At 42.0% G+C, this 24,079-nt stretch overlaps 1 pseudogene across 1 annotated transcript; it reads right to left on the reverse strand.

Annotated features, from left to right (window-relative positions):
- Positions 1-7,623: 7,623 nt before the first annotated feature.
- LOC148127770 (snake venom 5'-nucleotidase pseudogene) lies at positions 7,624-22,334 on the reverse strand (annotated as a pseudogene). Its single transcript, XR_015740775.1, has 2 exons — positions 21,939-22,334; positions 7,624-7,878 (listed from the first exon to the last, which is right to left on the reverse strand). The product of XR_015740775.1 is annotated as a snake venom 5'-nucleotidase pseudogene (transcript).
- Between the last annotated feature and the right edge of the window lie 1,745 nt (positions 22,335-24,079).

The following is a 24,079-nucleotide window of genomic DNA, read 5'->3' on the forward strand; positions in this document are numbered from 1 at the left end:
CAGTTTTGCGAAGATGAGAGGAAAAATATTGTGCTCTCATCCTAACTACCTAATGGTTCATTGGCCGAAACAAGACCCCACCAGAGGGTGAAATTTGGGTGGGGCTGGATGCTCTTCGCAGCTCAAAAAGAACGGGTATATCAGGTAAGTACCAACGCCCCTTCTCCTCAGAGCTGCTCAGAGCATCCAGTAGTGAGACATACCAAAGCTAGGCCTGTCCTACGGGAGGGACTCCATCTGGTCCGGAACCTCCTCAGGGTCTCTAAGAACCCACTGGAGAACCCATCTACTGAAGGAAGCCTCCACTGAGGCAAACACATCAATCTTGTAGTGCCTAATAAAAGGTGACGGGGATGCCCAACTCGCCGCCCAGCAGATTTCGGTTATTGGTGCCTGAGTGACCCAAGCTGCCGAGGTTGCCACACTCCTGGTGGAATGAGCAGTTATACCTCTGGGCACCTGCAAGGCTTGCGACTGGTATGACCTAGCTATTGCTGCTCTTATCCAACGGCCTATGGTGGACGGTGACACTTTGTGACCCTGCGTTTTAGGCTGAAAGGAAAGGAATAAGGCCTCCGATTTCCTGAAGGGCTCTGTGCGCTTGATGTAAATTCGCAGAGCGTGTCTCACATCAAGTTTGTGCCATTGTCTTTCCCTTTCCTGCGATGGCCTGGGACAAAAATTTGGAAGGATGAGTTCCTGCGCTCTGTGGAAAATCGAATTGACTTTGGGCAAAAAGGTGGGATCGGGCCAGAGGACCACCCGATCGGCATGAAATATGCAAAGGTCACTTTTGACGGATAAGGCTGCGATTTCTGATATCCGACGGGCGGATGTAATGGCTGTGAGGAACACTACCTTATATGTCAAAAACTGGAGGGTTGACTCCCTTAAAGGTTCGAAGGGGTGTTTAGTGAGTGAAATAAGAACTCTGTTAAGGTTCCAGGTTGGGTACCGGTGCACAGTTGGAGGGTGTAAGTTAGTGGCTCCTCTAAGAAAAGCCCGAATGCAGGGGTGGTGAGAAAGGGAACCAACACCTTCATAGGAAATAACCATTGTTAATGCTGCTATCTGTTGCTTCAATGTATTAGGAGACAGCCCCTTACTGAGTCCCTCCTGAAGGAAGTCTAAAATTTGGGCAACAGAAGGAGAAACTGGGTTAATTTGGAACTTGTTACACCATTTACAGAAAATGGACCATGTGGCGTTGTAAATTCGAATGGTTGAGGGCCGTCTGGCAGCTAGAATAGTGTCAATGACCTTGCTAGAGAAGTTTTCTCTCTTCAGGCGGTCCCGCTCAACCTCCAGACGGCTAATTGGAGCCATTGAGGATCCGGATGCAGGAGGGGTCCCTGGGATAGTGAGATCCTGTCTGGTGGGATCCTCCAGGGAGGGGCCACTGAGAGACTGCGGAGGTCCACAAACCATGGCCGTCTGGGCCAGTAGGGTGTCATGAGAAGCAGCTCCACTTTCTCGTGCAGCAACTTCTGGATAACCCTGGGCACCAGTGCTAGAGGGGGAATGCGTACAGGACCCCTGTGGGCCAAGGGCAGTGTAACATGTTGTAATTCTCCGCCCCTTGGAATGGGTACCTTGAGAAGAATCTCGGGAGCTGAGCATTGAGGGGGGATGCAAACAGGTCCACTACTGGTTGCCCGAAGATTGTTGCTGCCTCTTTGAATAGGGCTGGGTGGAGGCGCCACTCTGACTGGTCTATGGTGGCCCTGCTTAACCAGTCTGCTTGAGTATTTGATAATCCCGGGATGTGTTCTGCCCTGATGGAAAGGAGATTGTTCTCCGCCCAACAGCAGAGGAGCTCGGCTTCCCTCCTTAATCGTATTGATTGTGTGCCCCCGTTTGTTTATGTGGGCTTTGGCCGTCACATTGTCTGTTAGAATGAGAATGTGTTGTCCGCGTACCTGGGGAAGGAAGCTGCGAAGGTCCAGGTGGACAGCGTGAAGTTCCAAGCAGTTTATGCTGCATGATTGTTCTGTTGCAGACCATCTGCCCTGTGAGGTGAGTGACTGAACGTGGCACCCCATCCGAATAGACTGGCATCTGTGGTGATAGTGAGCCTTTGGGACTCCTTGAAGAAGCAGCCTTTGTTGATGGCCGGTTTGTCCCACCAGAGGAGGGACGTGAGAACCCTTGGAGGTACCCTTACCATGCATTTTGAGTTGCTTCTGCTGGATCTCTGGTACAGAAGCAGGAACCACTGGAGGGATCTGGAGTGTAGACGGGCCCAGGGAATAATGGAAATGCACAAAATCATTTTTCCTAATAATTTTGACAAATCTAGTAGGGTTACCCTCTTAAGTCGCCTGATCTCTCTGACGGATTTTTGGATACTGAGTAGTCTATCCGAAGACAGAAAAACCTTCCCTGCCAGTGTGTCAATCACCGTGTCCAAGTGGGTTATTCCAGTAGATGGGGATAATTGGCTCTTCTTCCAGTTTATAAGAAAACCATGCTCTTGGAGAGCAGCTAGGGTAACCTGGATGTCCCTCACTGCTTGATGTTCAGAGGGAGAGAGGATGAGGATGTCATCCAGATAACATTGAAGACGGACAGGGAGGTTCCTGAGATGAGCCGCTAACACTGCGAGGACCTTAGTAAAGGTCCTGGGGGCAGAGGCTAATCCAAACAGAAGGGCCACGTATTGATAGTGATGATTGTTATAGCAGAACCTTAGAAATTTGTGATGGGAAGGCCGAATGGCGATATGTAAATATGCCTCTGTCAAGTCTATGGATGTGAGCTAGTCCCCTTGTCTGGTTCCCAGGAGGATGGATTGCAATGTGTGCATTTTAAATTTGCGATATATCAGATAACGGTTGAGTCGTTTTAAATCCAGTATTGCCCTCCACCACCCCCCGAATGTTTTGGGACTATGAACAGGTGAGAGTAAAAACCCCGCCCTCGTTGTGCGGTCGGAACAGGTTGGATGGCTCTTATATTAAGGAGATGCTGGATAGCGGAATCCATTAGATCATGTTTAGTCCGGTCTCTGAAAAGAGGGCATGACATAAAGAAATCGGGGGGGACTGGAACTCAAGGGCAAGACCAACTCTAATGGTGTCCCTGACCCAGGCGTCAGAAGTAGAGGAGTCCCATTGGCTGGCGAAAAATTTAAGACGCCCGCCAATGGGAAGGGAGTATGGTGGCCTATCTTGGATGCCGGAAAGGCCTGCTACCTGTTCCCCGAAAGGGCCTTTTGTAATTACTGCCCCTTCTGTTCCTATCTCCTGAATAGGCACGATCCTGGGGTTGACCCCACGTGAAGGCTGGGGGTCTTTGGTACCTAGGGGAGAAGGGAGCCTGGTAGAAGGGCCAAAAGGACCCTCTCTGAAAGGGCTGTGAGGTTCTGGATTCTGACCTCCGCGTAAGGGAGGGGAGGAATTTTTTCTTATTGCGGGTCTCCATCAGTAAGGGGTCTAGGGACAGGCCAAATAGTTTGTTTCCCACAATGGGAGCGGAAGCCAATTTGACCTTGTTTTTAACGTCTGCTTGGCAATGTTTCAGCCAGAGCAAACGGCGGGCTGTAACATGTGATGTGATTGCTCTTGTGGAGAATTTGATAGAGTGGTATATGGCATCGGCAGAGAACTCTGCTGTGGCTGTGAGCTTGGCGATGTCCTGGTGTGCCCTGACATTGGATGCAGAGACATGTTGTTTGAGCTGACGGAGCCATCAAATAGATGACCTTGTGAAAAAGGACGCGGCCATAGCCAATCTGATGGCCCAGGCATCCAATTGGTGAGCCTGGCACAAGGCCAGCTCGGCCCGCTTCTCCTCTGGCTTCAGAGCCTCCAGTGCATCACTCAGGGTCGAGAAGGAGGCTAGGCCCACTATGGGCTCCTCAACCTCAGGGGCACTTAATAATTTAGAGAATTGTGGGTCCAAATTGAAAAATCTCTTATCATGGCCAGACGGGGTTGGAGGCACCACTGTAGAGGCCAGCTGTTTCATCACCAGATCAGAAAAAATGGGTGGAGTTGGGATAACCTTGACCTCCACCACGGGTTGTTTAAAGATAGAGTCATCTGGGCCCCCCAGGGCTGGAGGAGGGGGGTCAGAGGGTGACTGCGTGTTTAGGCCCCAAATTTTCTTGGCCTTGAATAGTAGGGACTTAAATAAGTGTGGCTTGAACAAGCCCACGAAGGCGGGCTGATCGGGGGTAAGACCCTCGTCCTCGGACAACTTGCCCTCTAATGGATCTGCCTCTGATAGGGGTTCGCTGTACTGCATAGACCCCAAATCAAACTCCTCATCTTCCCTGATCTGGTCCAGTTCCCCTTCCTCCTCCTCCTCCTCCCTTTCTGTAAGGGGGATCTCCCTCTGCAAGTGTACCTGGCCATGGAGTTGGGGCCCTTCTAGCTGGTGTTCCAGAAATCAGAGCCTGTTGTTCTTGGGAGGGCAAGCTGCACCTGGATAAAGAGAAAAAATCTAGAGGGGGGGTGAGCAGAGGTAGAGGGAGTAGAGGGTGGGAGGACTGGAGGCACTGCAGGAGCCTCTTTAGTGCATCTGCTAATCTCTTTTTCCAGGGCCTTGTGGCACCTTAAAGCATCCCTCTGGAAGGCTTTGGAGGTTTCCTTAGCCTACCTGCACAAATGATGGGTCTTGGCTTTTGCCTTCAAAGAAGGTCCTCTGGAGGTGTTACCATCTGCCATTTCAATGAGTAATATGAATACTGCAGAATACATTAGGAATCAAGTTGAGGTGGTTGGCAAATCCAGGGGCCGATCTGTGGTAAGACCGGATGCCCTGATAATTATTTCACGTCCCCCTGTTTTTTTTCTTTTGTTTTAAAAAAACTTTTCATTATATATATATATGGATGAAGCCTGATGATGGCAGATGAGATTCTACCGAAATGTTGCTACAACTTTAAAAGCACAACTACAATGATGTGGGAAAATACCCGAACAGAGCTGAGTGCCATGCATATATATGGATATATATGAAAAATTGAGTCGTATCACAGTAATATTCTGCTAGAAGTGATAAGATTGTTGTCTTTGCGATGCACGATTAAATCCTTGCTCCAATAGTAACAGATAATCCAATCAGCCGAAATCTGAATGCCTAAGGCTCAGTGAGAAAGCAAAAACTAGGGCCTTCAGCAGCCTTCCTGACCAGGCGGCACTGGGTGGGTGCTGCTGCTGCTGCGCCGCTGAGTAAGCTGTGGTATGAGTCCAACGATTCTTAAAGTAAAGAAATCAACCTCAGTGCTAAATGGCTAAATGAGGTTGAATAGCTCTGAAACAGGCCTACGGGTCCTGTATCCTCGAGCAGATTTACTCTCACAGCAATGATATGGAGAACAAAATGGCAGTCGGCCATGAGGAGGCTACCAAAATGGCGGCCACCAATAATGCGAGGGATCCTATCAAGTTAATTTTTGCAGTCTCAGTGGTGGATTTCCCTCCCAAAAGGTAAGCCGAAGCTTTAAATGATGAGAGGGGTAGGGAAGGGAAGGATTAGCCCTTCCACGCTAGAGCGGCGTTCGGCACGGGGGGGGGGGGAATTAACAAAATGACTCAGGCAAAAGTAATTCGTGCCGCTAACTAATGAAACGGAATGAAGCGGCACAGGAGAAAAGGCAGGGTAAAGATATTTTGACTATGGGAAGTGGTGCAAAGGCACTACTGGCCCTCCCCTTTGCCTCCCTCTGGGGGTGCAAACGCGCTTCCCCTGGGTGGATGGAAGTCCCAGTTAAACAGTTGCGCAGGGCTAAGAAAAAAGAATAAATACAACCTGACAAATGAACGAAATTGTTACTGTGATTAGAGAAAATCCTGATTTGGCCAAGGAGCTAGTCAATGCACTGCCTGTCTCACACGAGGCTGAGCAAAAACTGGGGAATGCTGTGGAGGAGTCACGTAGAGGAGGAGGAGCGTTCCTCAATTCAAGCTCAGCCTATGAATGCAGAGACTGAAGCACCTCTCACTACTGGATTCTGAGCAGCTCTGAGGAGAATATCTAGCATCGTGGAAGTTTATCTGGGTTCCTGGCATCTTCCCAACTGTGTGTGTTTGGCTGTACTTTCAAGTCCGCAATTCCTTCTCCTGCCCTATCAAGTTAATTTTTGCAGCGTGGTTTGTTTGGACTTTTAGTTACAGTTTGTATGTACTTTTTTTCGGACTGAATTTTCTCCACTTAAAGGCTGTTCCTGACAGAGTTTTCTCCAGACAAAGATAACCTGGACAAAGATAACTGGGGCAAAGTTGGAGATAATTAAAAAGGCTCTTCTTGCTTATTTAACTGTGTTGCCTTTGTGCCATGCCCTAGGTCATCACAAATCTCTTCTAAACCATCCAAGTTAGTATCTATTGTAATAAATTCCAGAGGTTTATGGTCTTCTTTGGAAACAACTGCCTGGTTTTTGTTATAATAAATCTTCAAAACAGCTTGATTGATCGTTCATGGTCTTAGCGTTTGGAAAAAGGAGAAAAACCTCTCCCTATCCTTTTCCCCATGCCATGTAACTTTTATACACTTCAAACATCACTACCTACAATAGTGGTTTTTTTCCAAGCTAAAGAGTCTAGCCTTTTCTTGTAGTGAAGGTGTTTAAGGCCTTAATTACTTTCATAACTCTCTTCTATATTTTTTTGTCCTATTATATCATTTTTCAGGTCTAGGAACCAGAACCGTACAACTTTTCCCAGTACAAAGATACCATATATTTGTATTAGTGCATGACCATATCAGTTTTTTAATTTTTATATTTCTTTTCCTAATGATGGACAGACATCTTTCACCCTACCTCACTCTGATGCCCTTAGCCTTTGATGAGCAATTATCAAAACTGTTTTGAAAATCCCCAAATAAACTATCATTGGGTAAGCTGTTCTATGTCCATGTCTCTAACAATAAATTCTAAATGGTTGGTGAATCAGTCTTTATGTTTGTGGAATCCATGCAGATTTTCTTTAGGAGGGCTTGTTTCTTTATATGCCCAATTTTTATTAGATTATTGCCCCTATCAATTTGCCAGAATAGACATTAAGCTGACTATATTCTCCTGAATATTTACAAAAGTAAGATTTTTTTTATTATATCATCATCATCATATTATTTTTACTTTTAATGTTAATACAATCTCATATATGCCTAGCTGAACTCGTGGGAAAGGTATCATGTAGGAGAATAAGTGTACAAAGAGGACTGTACTAAAGAATATTTTTGTGTGCCATAAAATCTTAGAATAACAATTATTAAAATGATGAAATATGGGATTTATAAATATATAAAAAGCCCTTGAGAAAGAGTCAAACCACAAATATTCTGAAAATTGTGGTTCAACTTGCATGGTCTCTTCTGGTCTTCAGACCAACTCTTTCTTTCAACAATTTTTCATTCCTAAAATTGCTTCACTTCATCCTATCATCAGCAGGTATCCTCTTCCCAATCTGCAGTAAATCACTAATTCTGTTAACCTCAATCCATGTTATAGTCAAATAAGAGAGCAGGAACTATATCAGTTTTATATTCTGTATAAAACTCAGCACCTAGTTGGCAGTTAACTTTTTTCTCTCTGTGAAAGACAGTACAATCCCAATTTCATGTTAGAAAAGAAATAAAATAGGATGGGAATGATGCAATCACTAGTACATCTAGTTATCTATATATAAGCATGAAAAAATGTATACCTGGATTTGAAAGAAAAGGTGTCTCCTTTGTGGTATAGCCAATAATTCCCACTTTTTCTGAACCAACATTTATTATTTTATAAGGAAGGATGTACCCTGAGATATTACTTGCTATTGGCCCTTTTGGTCTAATATTTGCACTCAGTATAGGAAATTTTACATTTTTAAGGAGGGGATCCAATAATCCATTCAAACCATTATCAAATTCATGATTTCCTAGAGCCTAGAGAAAAAATAAATATTAAAAAGGAAAGGGAAAATACAATTAATTAGAATTAATTATGACATATAAATATGTACATATCAATCACATTACTTTCAGATAAAAAATGTTATACAGTTTGCAAAGGAGGAAGAAATAGTAAGCACAGAAGAAACAAATAAACATTTCTAAAATGTATAAATCAGCTATATCATATCACTAACAAGTTAAATCCAAATTTTATCTCTACAAAGACTTTCCTATTTATTTCAATGAATACCAACAAGCCAACATAGTATTTTTCTGATTGTAAAAATTAGAACAGCACAATTATGTGCTTATGTGGATTATATTTTTTATGTAAAGCCAAGGAGTAACTATATTTATTAACCAAAATGAACTTTCAAAACCTTTAACTATTTAGCAGACTGTGCTGGTTCTTTCTACTTTTCCTTTGACCAAACTACCAACTCTATTAAAATAAAATAAAGATAACAAGGCACATCTTAGTCAAGAAGCCTGGAGCCCTCCCACTATTGATTATAAAGGAAATTATCTAAAAATTCAGAATATAAGACAATATTAGGGAAATTAAATAAACATTAATTCTGGATTTTCCCTATTTCCAAGGTCACCTATGAAAAAATAGCAGTTCAGTTGTTCCAGTTTAGATAATGAATAGCAAAAAATATTTTAAGGTCCTCCTTTATCAGTTTTTTATTAGTTGAGTATACTCTTGTTCAAAGGACATTACTATATTTCAGTGTTGTTGAACCTTTTCAGCGTCAAGTGCCAAAATGGAAGCATGTGCATGCGCACGCATGCCGGAAAGCAGAAGAGCAGTCATCCGGAGGGAGCGCATGTGCGCATCAGAGAAATTATCTTCCAGTTTCCAGTTCATGTATATGCACTGGCCAGCTGGTCTATGCACGCACATGTGTGCCAGAAACTGGAAGACGAGGTGGCATGAGCTCCAGAACAAGATCATCTTCCCAGTGCACGCATGCACCCCACGTGCTGGAAACTAAAAGGCAGTTGCTCTTTTGGTTTCCAGCACCCGTGCGCATACACGCGCTCCCATTTCAGCACTTGGTGCTGAAAAGCTTCACCAACTCTGAAATATAGTAATGACCTTTGAACAAGAGTATACTCAACTAATAGAAAACTGATAAAGGATGGCAGCTCTTCCGGTTTCCAGTGCTCCCGCACACGTGAAGACCAGCTGGCTGGTGCACCGAAACCTGGAAGAGCAATGGCCAATGGCTCATGTGTCTGGAGAAATGGCTCTGTGTGCCACTCCAGGCAGGCATGGCATGGGTTTGCCACCACACTATATTTCTTCATTGACCCATAAAGTCTACATTGTAATATTCTATTTCTACTTCAAATCAACTGCTTGAAAATTTTCCAACCAGGAATCAAGGACTGTATAGCAACTATTCCAACATGGCTGGAAGTTATCATCCCATTATATCTGGAAGGGATCAGCCTGAAGAAACCTGCTATGAAGTGTTTTCCTCAAATTCTAGTCCAATCATCAAAGTTCATGATTTTAAATTGGATGATTTTATCCAGGCCTTTTTATTTGCTCCTTATGACTCCAAGAAGAATTTCAGAAAAGGCAACATTGATTGAGCAGAAGTTCAACCACAAAAATGGTCAAAAAATGGTTTAGCCATCCTCATCGTGCAAACTCACATGAGTATTTTATCCATCTCATAGGGGTTTCTTTTTTTTTTCTCCTGAGACAGGTCAGGATAATATTTGGAAATATATTGATTAGATAAGTCCTTAATTTAGATATTATCAATTTCTATGCAAGGGCCTTCTCCGTGGTGGCTCCCTCCCTTTGGAAATTAGAATGTCCCCCACTCTATCACTCTTTCAGAAGGCCCTGAAGACGTAGTTCTGCCAGTGGGCCTGGCGAAGAACCCAGAGCAAGACGAAGACCATTAAATGTCTAGTATGAATGTGTGTTGTCACCGGGCTGGGGGCGGGATTATTATTTTATTATTGTCATCTTTTATTCTTTTATTATTTGTATTGCTTTTATATTATGTTTTTGTGTCCTATAAGTTGCTTTGAGTCACCATGTGCAAGTAGGCAGCAATATAAATTTAATAAATAAACAAACAAACAAATAACAGTTTTCTGTACAGGTAGTCCTCGACTTACCACAGTTCATTGAGTGACCATTCAAAAATACACCATCACTGAAAAAAATGACTGATGATCATTTTTCACACTGATGACCGTTGCAACATCCACATGGCCATGTGATCAAAAATCAGATGTTTGCAAGAAAATACAAGAGTTTTGGCAAAAAATCTGGACATGGCTAGAAGAAATGTTAAGTGAATAAAAATTAACTTTACACCAGAGATGTTCCTATTTGGAATAATACATGATAATTTTAGTAAAGCAGATATATACCTAATTATTCATGTTATTACAACAGCAAGATCATTGCTTGCCCAAACTTGGAAGTCAAAAGAAATCCCAAATGACGAAGCAATAATAGACAAGATTTTTCAATGCACTGAACTAGACAGTATGACATTAGAATGGAAAGAACGAGACGTATCAGAATATTATGAAGTATGGAATAATTCCTATGTATGGAGGGATATGAAAGGAAGTCTATAAAATGTTAATCCAAATTTAAGATGTGATTGAAATGCATGATTTAAGATGTGATTGAAATGATTAAGATATAAAATGACACGACTTCCGGTTTGGGCTCAAAATCTGGGATCGTGCGTGGTTTTGATCCATGCTCACCACTGGAGCACCTTGAGCCACCTGGATTCGGAGCTGAAGCCACCCCATAGAGGTGGTGAAGAAGAGGGAGACCGCCAGCAGGGTTGAGGAGAGCCACAGCTGGCCATTACTCCTCTCCAGCTGGCCATTACTCCCTTTCCTGAAGGTGGTTGCAGCGGTGGTCGGAAATGGCCACCTCAAAGAAGAACCCGACCGGACAAGATTGTGCAGGAGGAAGTTTAAAGGAAAAAGTTTGACTGACCATGTTGAACAGAGAAAATGTCTATTTAAGATACCTGGAACTTGAAGTACAAAGACTAAAACTATTCCTAAAAAAGATTTTTAAAGCGGAGAAAGAGAAAGGAAAAGAATTGGCTTTTCTTTCTCTCACATTGACAGCTTTAATTGGCTTTGAACATTAAGAAGAGATCTAAACAAGAAATTGATGTTAATCCGTTTTGACATTAACAGGCTATTTTTAGCTGAAAATAAAGTGTCAAAGGGATAAAGACTCTTGGATAATTTAAAAACTTCAAAAAGAAAGTAAAGGGGGGGGGGAAGAGGGTGGAATCTAGAAAAATGGAGACCACGTGGAAGTAAAAAGAATTGATAGTGGAATCTCAACAAGACTTGTAAAGGACACATTGTAGCTGAAACTTTGTTACAAGATAAAAAAGCCCCTGGGAAAGAGAAAGTGAGAAAAGAAGCAAAAAACAGCTTTGGATTATTGGGTGATTCCTGGAATTTTGGATGGTGGATCCTAATGAAATGAAATAAAATCAATTGGGGGTTGTTTAAAAATCTTTAAAATGGCATCACTCCTTGAAGAGCTAAAAATGAGAGTTAAAGAACAAAAAGAAGAAGCACAAGAGGGAAGAGGATCTTTTAGCTTTGTATTTCAATTTTTAGAAATTGAGATTTCGAACTATGAAAAACAACAAGAAATGCTGGCAGAACAAGAAGGGCGGGACAAAGATGAAGCCAACTTCAATGACCAAGCAACTTTAAGCAGGGTAAAAAAGGGAAAGGGGGGAAAGGGAGTTAAAAACTTAAGACTTGAAGCAACAACCAAAAAAAAGAGTAATTTGAAAAGTAACTATAACATTAGGAAGAAGCAGAAGGGAGGATCACAGAAGGGAGAATCAGATAGAAAAGGGAACAAAAAGGGGAGGGAGAAGAAGAGGGGGAAGATGGAAAGGAAAAGAAGCTATAAAGGACAGAAACAAGATATAGAGAAACAGGAAAAATGTACAAGAATTAAAGGTATAAACCTATTTAAAAAACACAGAGACAATGGTTAAAAATTTAACTTAAACAGGATTCTGCAAGGGTACATGAGATAGCATTGTTATATTAGAAATAGAAGAGTTAGAAAATATGATAGATGATTAAAGTGACAGATAAAATTGGCATTGATATGTAATGGATATTTGTTAGTAATTAAATGAAACAAAGAGGATAAGAGAATAAGGCTCTCAATGATCTAAAAAGTATATAATTGAAAAGAAATGTGAAAGATTTTTAATGAAATTAATATCAGTTGACAGGATGAATTTGAATAAGAATAATAATTTTATTGACTACTGTTAATAACTATTGTTTTGTTTTTTGTTTAAAGACAATATGAAATATAGGTGATTAAAGTGAATGATATTATTAGGTAATGTTTGTTAAAAAATGGAAATATTCTAAATAGAAATGTAAAAGATTGCTATCAATATTAATGGCTGAGCTGAACTTGAACAGAATAATTATTTCATTTACTATTGTTTTATACACACACACACACACACACACACAGATACATGTACGTATGTATGTATGGTATTCAGCTTTGTTTGGGTATTTTCCCACGTCATTATAGTTGTGTGGGAAAATACCCGAACAAAGCTGAATACCATACATATAAATACCCGCGGAAAAAAACAAAACAAAACAAGTATAGGTTTCCCCCCTTTTACTGTTTTGAGTGTGACACCTCAATGATTAAAATATACCTTTATTCCCTCATCTTGATTCCCAATAAACCATTATTTTTAAGGAGTTACAATAATAATCATTACATCTTTTCATTTAGATTCCACAGCGTATTTTCCCCCCTTAATTTTTAATAAGAGTTATCAGTATCTATATTACCCTATTTTCTAAATATTTTTAATTGCAGAAATATTATTACCCCTTGTCACCCTGCAGAATCCCCTTTTTAATTCATCAACCATTATCTCTGAAAAAACAAATTCTTTTCAACATTTTACTGTTTCCGTATTTCTTTATTTTATGCACCTGTTTCTTACTGCTTCTCCTCCCCCTCTTTTCCCCATATCTGTTCTCATTCCAGTTTATATCCCTCTTTCTTAATATCTTCCTTTCCCCTTTTCTGCTGGGTCTTTCTGCCTTTCCCGACTTCACAGGTATTCCCCCTTTTGATTGCCTCCTTAAATTTCAACTTTTTAACCTTCATTCTTTTCCCACTTCTTTGTAGTGTTCTTTGTGTTAATTGTCTATTTAAAATGTCTTCTCCTTGAATCAACTCCTTGTCCTCTGAAGCTCTTTCTTCTTGTTCTTTAATCGCCATTTCCATTTTTTCTAACACAGAGCAAAGTGATTCTCCTCTTTCCTGTAGTAATTCTCTCATATTTTTAAGTTCCATTTTTAATTCCCGAAGAGATATCAACATTACACACTCTTATATTATATGACTGTTAAAGTCCACAAAAAAAATCACTTTTACTTTCCTTCTTTCTTCTTTCAATTTTCTAAAGTTCTCAGTTATTCCAGCCCAGGGTCTGTACCAAAAACATCAATCAATCCCACAGTCAGTCTTTCCTTGCTTTTTTCTTTATTCTGGTTCTGCTTTCACTTTCTAAGATTCTTACTTTGTTTCAATATTTCTTTAATTTTATATCCACACAAGTTCATTCAGAAACAGGATACTTTCCCTTTTGTTTGAGCTCAGGTTTTTGTCAAAAGGAGGCACTCTCCATTATACAAAGTCTTCACCTTTTCCCCCTATTTTTTTATTTGGGGTTTTTCGATACTGGGGTTTTTCAATATTCCAGCACAGTCCAGTCTCCAATTTGTAAACTTTATTATTATTATTTATTGACAATCTTAAGTCCAGCTTTATTTTATGTCTCTTTATTCCCAAAATATTTTAGTCCAATTTAGTTAAATCTTTAGTTCCAGCTTCTTCCTTTTCCAATTTGAAGCCCCACTTAGCTGTCAAAAATATTTTCTTTCTTTCCCCCTGTCCCTTTGTAATTTCGCCGCTCACTTTTCTTTTCTTAAAAATTCCATGTTACCTTAATCCCAGGGTACTTTTGTTTAGTTGTATTACCCAGTTGTCCCGGTTCTGATGTTGTCCAACTCTTTCTTCCCTCCTGCACAAATCTTAATCCAGCTGAGTCCTCCTCTTCGGGGTGGACATTTTAAACCACCACTGCAGTCATCTTTGGGGGGAAAAAGACCAAGCCCAGGGGGGGAGATGCGGCTCCCCTCAACCTGGCTTGCGGCTTCCCCTTACTCCACCGCCCCTCCAAGGCAGCTTCAGCCCCTAATCGTAATAATCGGGGCTCTACAATGAAAGAGCACAGACCATAGCCACAGAGAGTCGCGATCTACAGTCCATCAGCAAGGAGACTCCGCCTTCTTCCCCAAGAACTTAGTGTGTATTTTTAAGGGAATGTACCAAGCAGAATTCAGTTGATAATAGTTATAAAATAGAGGTCAGAAAATGAATGGTATAACTGTAAAGGCATAATATAAACTTTGAACAAGAATTGCATGGATAATAATTAATAGATTCAAAGGTGTTACTCTCCAGTCTAGTAATTACAGGGAAAAATTTGTTTTATGAGAAAAGAAAATATGAAATTGTAAACAGGGCGGACAAAAGTATAAAAATATTGATTAGAAAGATACTGAAAATTAGAAAAAGATACGTAATTGAACTTGGAAAGGAAAAGGGATAATTAAAAATAAGGTTACAGAAAGCAAGGAAAGGGAAAAACTATTGAGAAAACTGCAAAAATAGTTATAAGATATGGATTAGAATACATAAGATGAATATGTAATTGAGTTTATGTCTTTATGGAGAAGCGATAACCCGGGAGCATGCTGTTCCCAAAAAAAGATACTGTATTTGTATGTGTATGTTTGGGGAAAACCCAAACAAAACTCTATAAAAAAAAGATATAAAATGACACGAAGATTAAATGTAAATATGTATGTTTATGTATATATGTATTTAAATGCTTACATTGCTTAATGATTTTTCTCTAGTATAATAATGTAAAGACTGATGTGTATGTATGACAAAGAAAGCCCACCACATTCAAGACTTTTTAAATGTTTATTTTCAATTTATAAAAAAAAAAAATCAGATGCTTGCCCACAATCGCCATATGTATGATGGTGGCAGCATCCCAGGGAGTCATGTGATTGCCTTCTGTGACCGTCTGACAAGCAAAGTCAATGGGGAAGCCAGGTTCACTTAACAACCAGGTTACTAACAACTGCAACGATTCACTTTACAACAGTGGCAAGGAAGGTCATGAAAAGGGGCAAAAGCCACATAATAACAGTCTCATGTAGCAACATAAATGTGGACATTAAGTCAAGGACCACCTGCAATTTCCCAGAATGTAAGCTTTTCTGCAAATCTACCTTTCAGTCGCTCGCTGCAAAAGAGACTGTTGAAACATGGCTGCATAAATCAAGCAATGCAGACAACAATGTACCCCAATGTCAGCTAAAGCAGCATTTGTTGCTTGTGATACTGGCAGAGCACTTGGTCCTTTATCCTCATCTGGCTGCAGCAAATCGCCATGGCAGCAAAAGGTGTATCACAACTGCTCCTTGCCCTGTAGCATTTCCAAAGAGCAAAGCTGACACTAACATTTGGCCCTACATGGCTTGGGGCCAGGTGAGTTGATGGACTCTCCCAAATTCAGCTATCTCGCCCACCAGACCAGGAAGACACGGCATGTTGCAGGTCCTAACTATCAAGGAAGCACCTCTGGTGGGGCCTAGGAAAAGGGAAGCAGCTGTGGGGCCTCTCTCTTTTTGGAACATCACGCTTCCAGATATAAGATTGGTCCCCGCCTTGTTCTTTCCCACAAAGCCTTGGAGACATGGTTTTCTCGACAGCTTGAGATCCTATTAATCCAAAGCCACACAAGCAGCTTGCCTGATGGCTGCCACAGAATGGGAGAATTTAAATTATGGATTTTTAACAGTGAATTTTTTAATGTTGTAAACTGCCCGGAGTGTAAGAGGTGGGTGGAAATACAACCCCCCCAAGCACATCCTAGATCTGACCAACCACTGCCTATCTAATACATACTTCACCTACAATGGACAAAAATACAAACAAATAGAAGGAGCACCCATGGGATCACCCCTCTCACCTATCATCACAAACCTCTACATGGAACACTTTGAAACAGAAGCTCTAGAAAAATACGACCACAAACCCAAACTCTGGCTCAGATACGTAGATGACACCTTCATAATCTGGCCACATGGGAAAGAAAAACTGAACAACTTCCTCACACACCTCAACAGCCTACACCCCAAAATACAATTCACCATGGAAACAGAAGCCAACAATCAACTTCCCTTCCTGGATGTCTTGGTATACAAAAGATCCAATGGCTCCCTAGGACACACCATCTACCAGAAGAAAACACATACAAACCGCTATCTACATGCACTCTCACACCACCACCCAGCACAGATCAATTCCGTAGCCGAGACACTCATCTCCAGAACAAAATGCTTAGCCGATGAACAACACCAAAAAACTGAACTACACACTCTCACCAACGTACTAACAGCCAATGGATTCCAAAGAAAGAAGATTACCCACCTACTCCAAAAAGAAACCCCAACCAAAATCCAAGACAGAGAACAAGAAAACGGCAAAGCCCACCTCCCATATATAAAAGGCACTACAGACAAAATCAGCAAGATCCTCCAAAAACACAACATTAAAACAGCATTCTGCACAAACAGAAAAATATCCACCATCCTAAGAAACCCCAAAGACAAAATCGAATTAGAAAACCAAGGAGTATACGAACTCCCCTGCACTGCCTGCCCCACCACATACATTGGACAAACTAACAGAAGAATAAGTGCACGCATTGAAGAACATAAGAACTCAATCAAAAAAGAAGAAACGACCTCTTCCCTCGTCCAACACCTCAAAGCCACAGGACATGAGATTGACTTTAAAAATACCAGAACTATCACCAAAACCGAACACTTCAACAGCAGAATAATCAGAGAAGCCATAGAGATAGAAAAACGCCCACACAGCATGAACAAACGAGATGACACCTCCCGCCTTCCAGCCATTTGGAAACCCGCCCTCATGAACAGACGAGTACCTAACATGAAGAATGACACCAGATCCACACCCATGAGAGCCACACAAGATGCCACCACCACATTTCCATGTAGAAAACAGACTCACACCCACTCAGAAGATGAGACATGACCACAGACCAGAAGCTGCACTGCAGCTGCATCACTACCCACTTCAAACCCCTCCGAGCCATACATGAAGAAACCGACACCCACTATGAAGATGCAGCAGGACCACGAACTCGAAGCCAAACAGCAGGATCACAGCTCACCAACTCAAATCCCCCAGCAACTAAGACTAACCCGAGCACAACCAAACCCCCACCTGAACAGAACACGCCTCCAGCCAATCAGAACACGGCCAACCCCCCAACCAATCAGAACACAGCCAAACCCCCTACCAATGAGAAAACACCCCCACCCAATCAGAACACAGCCAAGCCCCCACCCAATCAAGTCCCACCCCCACTAGCAGTTAAAAGGAAGAAGCAGCTGCAATCTCACATCACTCTGAGAAGCACAGAGCCGAAGACAGAAGCCTGAAGATGATGAATGAGACTTCATCGAAATGTTGCCTAAATACTGCGAATCTTACGTGGAAGAAAACCAGAACCAAAGATCCATATCCATATCCATATCTATATCTATATCTATATCTATATTTATATCTATCTATCTATCTATTCGGCAGAATCTCATCTGCCATCATCAGGTTTCTGTATTGTGTTCATCTGTGAGTCAGACTTTTACATTTGTTTCAGTTTTAAAATTGGGGCTAGCCTATTGCTGTGCCAGAATGGTTTTTTCTTCATCCTGATTGGTTGGGAGTCTTGGTCTGTGTTTATTGGTCTTGGAGTTTGCTGTGTTCTGCTTGATTGGTGTTTCTAATATCTTCTGTCTGTTTTGTGGCTTTTTTTGTCTTGACTGGCTGGCAACAAAAAAAAGAGGATGAAGAAAAAAACATTCCATCACAGCAGTAGGCTAGCCCCAAATTTAAAGCTGAAACAACTGTAAAAGTCTTACTCACAGATGAATGCAATATAGAAGCCTGATGATGGCAGATGAGATTCTGCTGAAACGTTGCTACAACTTTAAAAGCACAACTATAATGACATGGGAAAATACCCAAACAAAGCTGAATACCATACATGTAAGTGTTCTGTCCCCTCTGTATCCACAGATGAAACTTCAAGTTATAGAGTTCAAATACTTTATGTAAACAAAACCAGAGTCAGAAGATTGAATTGCTCTGTTATCACAGTCCTTTGGCAATCCTCCTAGAATCTGTCCGGCAATTCTGTAAAGTTCGTAAATCACAACACAGTAATCAGACGCAAGTCTTTCCAAGGCAAGATTCACTTTGTTTCCAGCAAATATTTCAAAGTCATGCGCTCCCTTATATCCTCTAAGAAAGGGCGTGTCAGTCTCATTAATTAATCCTTTGCTGGACGTCTCTTTTCTAATTGAGATTGATGTCTCAATCTTCTCCTAGTTCTGGCAATCCATCCAGCATCCGGCAGTTTCATCTCCGCTTGAAACCTCCGACACACTCTCCTGATTAACAGTTAACACCTGAGGTTCAATTAGGGAAGTAGTTTCAGGGGAGAGAGTGGCCTCTGAATCCTCCAATAAATCAGGTTCATCTCTCAAATCCAACTCCTCTCCCTCTACTTGACTCCCCTCCAAGTCACTTAATAATGCAGGCTCGAATCTCAGTGCCAGATCCTCTTCCTCGCTCGAACCCACATCTGCTGACTGATCAGGTTCAAGTCTTGGAGTCACAACATGTAAATACCTGCGAAAACTTAAGAACGAATATATATATATGTGTGTGTGTGTGTGTGTGTGTGTACATAAGTACATATGTATATGTGCATATGTATATGTATATAAATAGTAACAATAAGGCTGGACTTGGGTGGTGCTAATGTGGACACATATATATAAAGTCAGGGTTATCCTTGGAAGAAGAAATTAAGTACAATGTTCTTGACTCCTCATGGCTGCTTGCATACATCAGCCAGTGGTAAGATGAGATGTTTCCTTATGCTGCATTCACCAGTTAGGCCACCCTCTCAATTCATAAAACATGTATTCAGCTTTGTATTAAACTCCCACGTGCATTGTTAAGAGTTACAAAGCTAAGACAGTACATGACAATGTGCTGTCCAGCCAGTGCATGGGAATTGGATAGTTAGCAATTGTGAGCTGTCCCCTTAAGGGAATGCATCATGGTAAATGTAGTTAAAGTATCCTGGGAAATGTAGTCCATGTCACGTGACCACATCTGTAATCCTGATTGGTCACTAAATTGACCCTCAATTGATTGGGGGAGGTTTCTTCACACTTGCCTGAACTCACGGACTTGTGGTAACTACCGCTTTGAGATGGGAGGAAAGGGATAAGGAGATAACCATCTTTTTACCTACAAGACAGATATGTAAAGGATTTGGATATTAAGAAGAACTTTGTCATAAATGTGAGTTATGAGGATATCTGATGAACCAATAATAAAGACTTTGTATGAATGTTTTGTTGAGTTTATCTATCTGCATCTGCACAGAGGACAAAATCTACCACTGTATAGAATACAGAACAGACAAGAAGACCTGCAGCTCTGCGTGACCATGGGACAATCCTGACAACAAAATTACAGAATAGAGTTGGAAGGGACCTTGGAGGTCTTCTAGTCCAAACGCTGCTCAGGCAAGAAACCCAATACCCATGATGGTGAACCTATGGCACACGTGCCACAGGTGGCACGCAGAGCCTTTTTTGCAAGCACACAGTACCTCACTGTGCATGCACGCGCCGCACAGCTGATTAGGGTGGTATGAGGCCTTTTTCGCCCTCCCAGAGTCTTGAAAAAAGCCTCTGCAGGTTGAATAATAGGCCCATTTTGTCACTTCCTGTAGTGATAAAGTGATTAAATGGGCCTATTCAGCCTGCAGAGGCTTTTGTCAAGACTCTGGGAGGCTGAAAAAGGCCTCAAACCAGCCAAAAATCTGCTGTGAGGCACAGTACAGTTAAGGAGGCAGGGGGCTGCAAATTGCCTTCTGGGTCCTAGCGCACAAGTGCCAGTTCGCACACAATTTTTGGCACAGGAGCCCAAAAAGGTTAACTACCACTGCCCTATACTATTTCAGACAAATGGTTGTACTGATATTGGAAATATTAATTTCTAATATTGATTGGAAAAGAACCCCATTTTTCCAATTGCCTCACCTTCCCATGAAAATCTCTTCAGCAGCAATTGCTCGAAAAACCTTGCCTGTACTACCTGGAGTAAACAAAATATGTATGAATTGGGCATGGTTATTCTGAAACAAGAGTCATCTGTCGAAACACATTATCGCAAAGCAGTGCTTTCCTATCAGACCCAACCAATGGCAAAAGAAACATTTCCGTCCTTTGGGGTCAGCTTTCTTGTAAAAACAAATTTGTGGAGGATGAAAGGAAATCAATGAATGTAAACCAGATTTAAGTCACATTTAAACCGTATGCCCGCTTTGGCACACCTTGAATTGCTTTTCAGGTGGAATTCTTGACCCAGCTTTGAAAAGAAACTGTAATAGGCTCAAAGGAATATATTGAAACAGTAAAGATAAAGTCATAGAATACTTTCTTCTTTTCAACAGAGCAAGACCTCTTTTTTCTGAATTCACAAAATATGAAAATTAGGGTTGATTTTTTAAAAAATGATAATACTAGAAAATACTACCAGAAGGCAGGACAAGGAGCAACGGATGGGAACTAATCAAGGAGAAACCCAGAACAAAGAAGAAATTTCCTGATAGTTGGAACAATTGATCAGTGGAATGATTTCTCTCCAGAAGTTGTGCGTGTTCCCGCACTGGAAGTTTTTAAGAAGAGATTGGACAACAGTTTGTCCAAAAAGATGTTGGGTTTCCTCCTTGAGCAAGGGGTTAGACTAGAAGACCTCCAAAGTCCCTTCCAACTCTGTTCTTCTGTTAAACTGATTTTGGCATTGGCGTATTTAACTGTCCCCTAAGACTAAAAGCACCACTGGATCTCTCTGCTCATTAGAACCATGGGATTCGCCTTCAGTTTGTGAGTAATTGGATAACAATTCACTGTAGTTCTTTTTTTTAATCAACTTACCCCATTTCCTAGCAGCTCCTGCTCACTCTCATACTTAAAACAAATACTATTACTCTAATAACCAAATTCATGAGCAATAGGACAATGGAAGGCAATGAAAGTTCAGGATCTCATGACTAGTATTTTGCTGGCCAAAGAAGTGAATGGGAGATCTAATTAGCTGGAAATGTAGCAGTCTCTTTCCTACAGCCAAGAAACCAGGAAGTTCAGAGGAATCCAGAATTCTCTGGCATGAATAAAATGCCAAAACTGGGGTGCTTTTCTATCAGAAGAATTCTTTCTTTCTTTCTTTCTTTCTCATTTATTTATGTATTTATTTATTAAATTTATATGTTGCCCATCTCACAATCAAACGAGTCTGGGCCGCTTACGATATCAGTTATTTGACAAGATCGACAGGCAGATGGTGAACGAAAGCGAAGGGTGCAATTGTACAGAACGGCAGGGTCTCTTTAGGTCAAGCTGGAACTCGTATCCAAGGGAAGTCACCCTTCAGGTCTGCCTTGCCAAGTTAACAAACCGCATCCTGACTTCTGTCCTCACGCGAGGTTGCAACGGCTGTTCCAAACTGGATACATTCGTTCCGGGAGTAAGGAACGAGCTCCTCGCTCGGTCGGAGGAAGAGGAGAAAGGAAGGAAGGGAGGGAGGGAGAGAGAGAGAGAGAGAGAGAGAAAGAAAGAAAGAAAGAAAGAAAGAAAGAAAGAAAGAAAGAAAGAAAGAAAGAAAGAAAGAAAGAGAAAGAGATTTTCTTTTCACCTTTCCACCTCCCCCACTTTTCCCGCTCGCTCGCTCGCCCTCTCGCTCCCTTTCGCCCATCCCGCCAGCTCACCATCGCGTCGTAGTGCAGGCTGTTCATGAACTTCACCACTTCGCGCCCTTGGAAGTAGTTGAACCAGATGGTGCCCTGGTACTGATCCCCGGCATCCAGGAGCAGCACGTTGCGATGCGAGGCGCGGATCTCCCGGATCTTCGCGGCCCTCCGCGCGACGCCCCCGTAGCAGTCCTCCCCGGTGCATTTGCCGGAGTCTCGGCTCGTTTCCTCTACGCGGGCGTGCACGTCGTTGGTATGCAGAATGGTGAGCTCGAAAGAGCCGCCGGCGGCAACCGAGAGCGCGGCGCAAAAGCAGACGGCTCCGACGAGCCGCCGCATGGCCGAAGGGGCGCTTCGAGGGCAACCCGGAGCCCCACAAGGCTGCCTCGGTGTCTGCATGGCGGTGGCAACTCGCGTGCCTGTCCTCCCTCGCCGGCGCCAACCAGCCCTTTTAGGCACAAGGGTGCGGGGGAAGGATCTGGAGGAGGAGGAGTTTCACGAGACAGCGTCCCAATGCTGTCTCACCAACCAGCGCAAATGGGTACCTTGACTACTAGGCCTTTTGCTCTTCCTTCCTCGTTCTTACTCAACTTTGATTCTGGGATCCTGGCTCTAAGGCAGTTTAGACTTAGACTGAGATTGAGATGTATTTGATTTGTCAATCGCTTACAAGATAATAGGTATAAGTATATACATACTTATGAATACATGAAATGGGTACAAAAAAGAAACCGATGCCCAGGTTGGGAGGAGGGGTATTTGTGGTTACGTTGTGAGCTTCAGCCCTGATACCATCGGTGAAATTTAACAATTGGTCCGGCCTGTTCTTCAGTCAAGCTTTTCATCTGAAAGTTTCACCTGTTCCAATAGTTTACTACCCACTGGATTCTCAGGAGCCGAGAACCCAGAGACCTTCCATTCAAAGTTGTAGAGGTTGTGGTTTTACAGTTAATCCTGCCAGGTCCATAAAACTTCAAAATGGGCACTTTCTCCAGCCAGTGGTAGGTGACTCCTATTAGCAAAAAAGGGTTTCTGCTACGCTGTGGTTTCTTAAAGGATGGTGGGTGAAGGGCTTCCCAGAATTTGAAACATCTGGTGACCTCTTCAGAAGAAAGTCATTGGAAGTTGGAACCTACTTTGTTTAAAGTTTGCGTGGCGCATTTTATCTCTGTGACACTTACTCCTCTATCCTTTACTCTTCCATATGAAACAATGGAAAGCAAAGCACTGCTGTACTTTTAAGTATATTCTGTTGAACTAAATGAGAGGTGATCACAAGCATGTTTTATTGGCAGGCCTCTAACCTCCTAGCCTTCCACAAAGCTTTGACGGCCTGTACTTGGCTTTCCCTCTGCACTGGGATGCAATTGGATAATTACACCTTAGGAATTTGACTTCACATAGGTCCTTGTTGTTCTGTGATTTTGCTTTTGTGGAAGCCGTTGGCTGTCAGTGCTTTAGTCAGGGTGCATAGTTCAATCTTAATGTGTGTCTTGTCTGCCAGGCGTTTGATTCTAGTCATTAGTGTTTTAGCCACAGAGTTTATCTGTGCTGGGTGGTGGTGGGATTGGGCGTTGAGGTAGCGGTTAGTGTGTGTTTTCTTCTGGTATATGGTGTATCCTAGTGTGCCATCTGTTTTTTTGTAGATTAGTACATCTAGGAATGGTAGTTGTTGTTTGTTTCCGTTTCCATGGAGAACTTGATTTTGGGATGTGTGCTGTTTAGGTGTGTTAGGAAATTGTTTAGGTTTTCTTTTCCATGGGGCCAAATCACAAATGTGTCATCGATGTATCTTAACCATAGTTTGGGTTTGTGGATGGCATTGGGTTTGTGGATGGCATATATATATATGTAAGATATACCATATATATATATATATGGTAAGAAACCTAGAAAGTAACATATCTTGAAAGTGTGAATTGGTGATATTGCACTCCCACATTCCTTATCCTATAAACTTCCAGGATAATCCAAATATCAAAGGCCAGTGTCAAAAAACAGTTCAGTATCAGACTTACATTAAATCCAGAAATATCAGTCAATTAGGAAAAATACTCTCCAAGGGAAGGAAACAGAGACTTACTCACACTCTTCTGAGACTAAGGCCAAGACAAACCAGGTTTCTGGCTCCATCTTTTGGCCGTTTGAATAACCACACC

This window comes from Pseudonaja textilis, chromosome 1, assembly GCF_049901715.1.
Source record: "Pseudonaja textilis isolate UNSWEBS1 chromosome 1, rPseTex1.2, whole genome shotgun sequence".
NCBI lineage: Eukaryota > Metazoa > Chordata > Lepidosauria > Squamata > Elapidae > Pseudonaja > Pseudonaja textilis.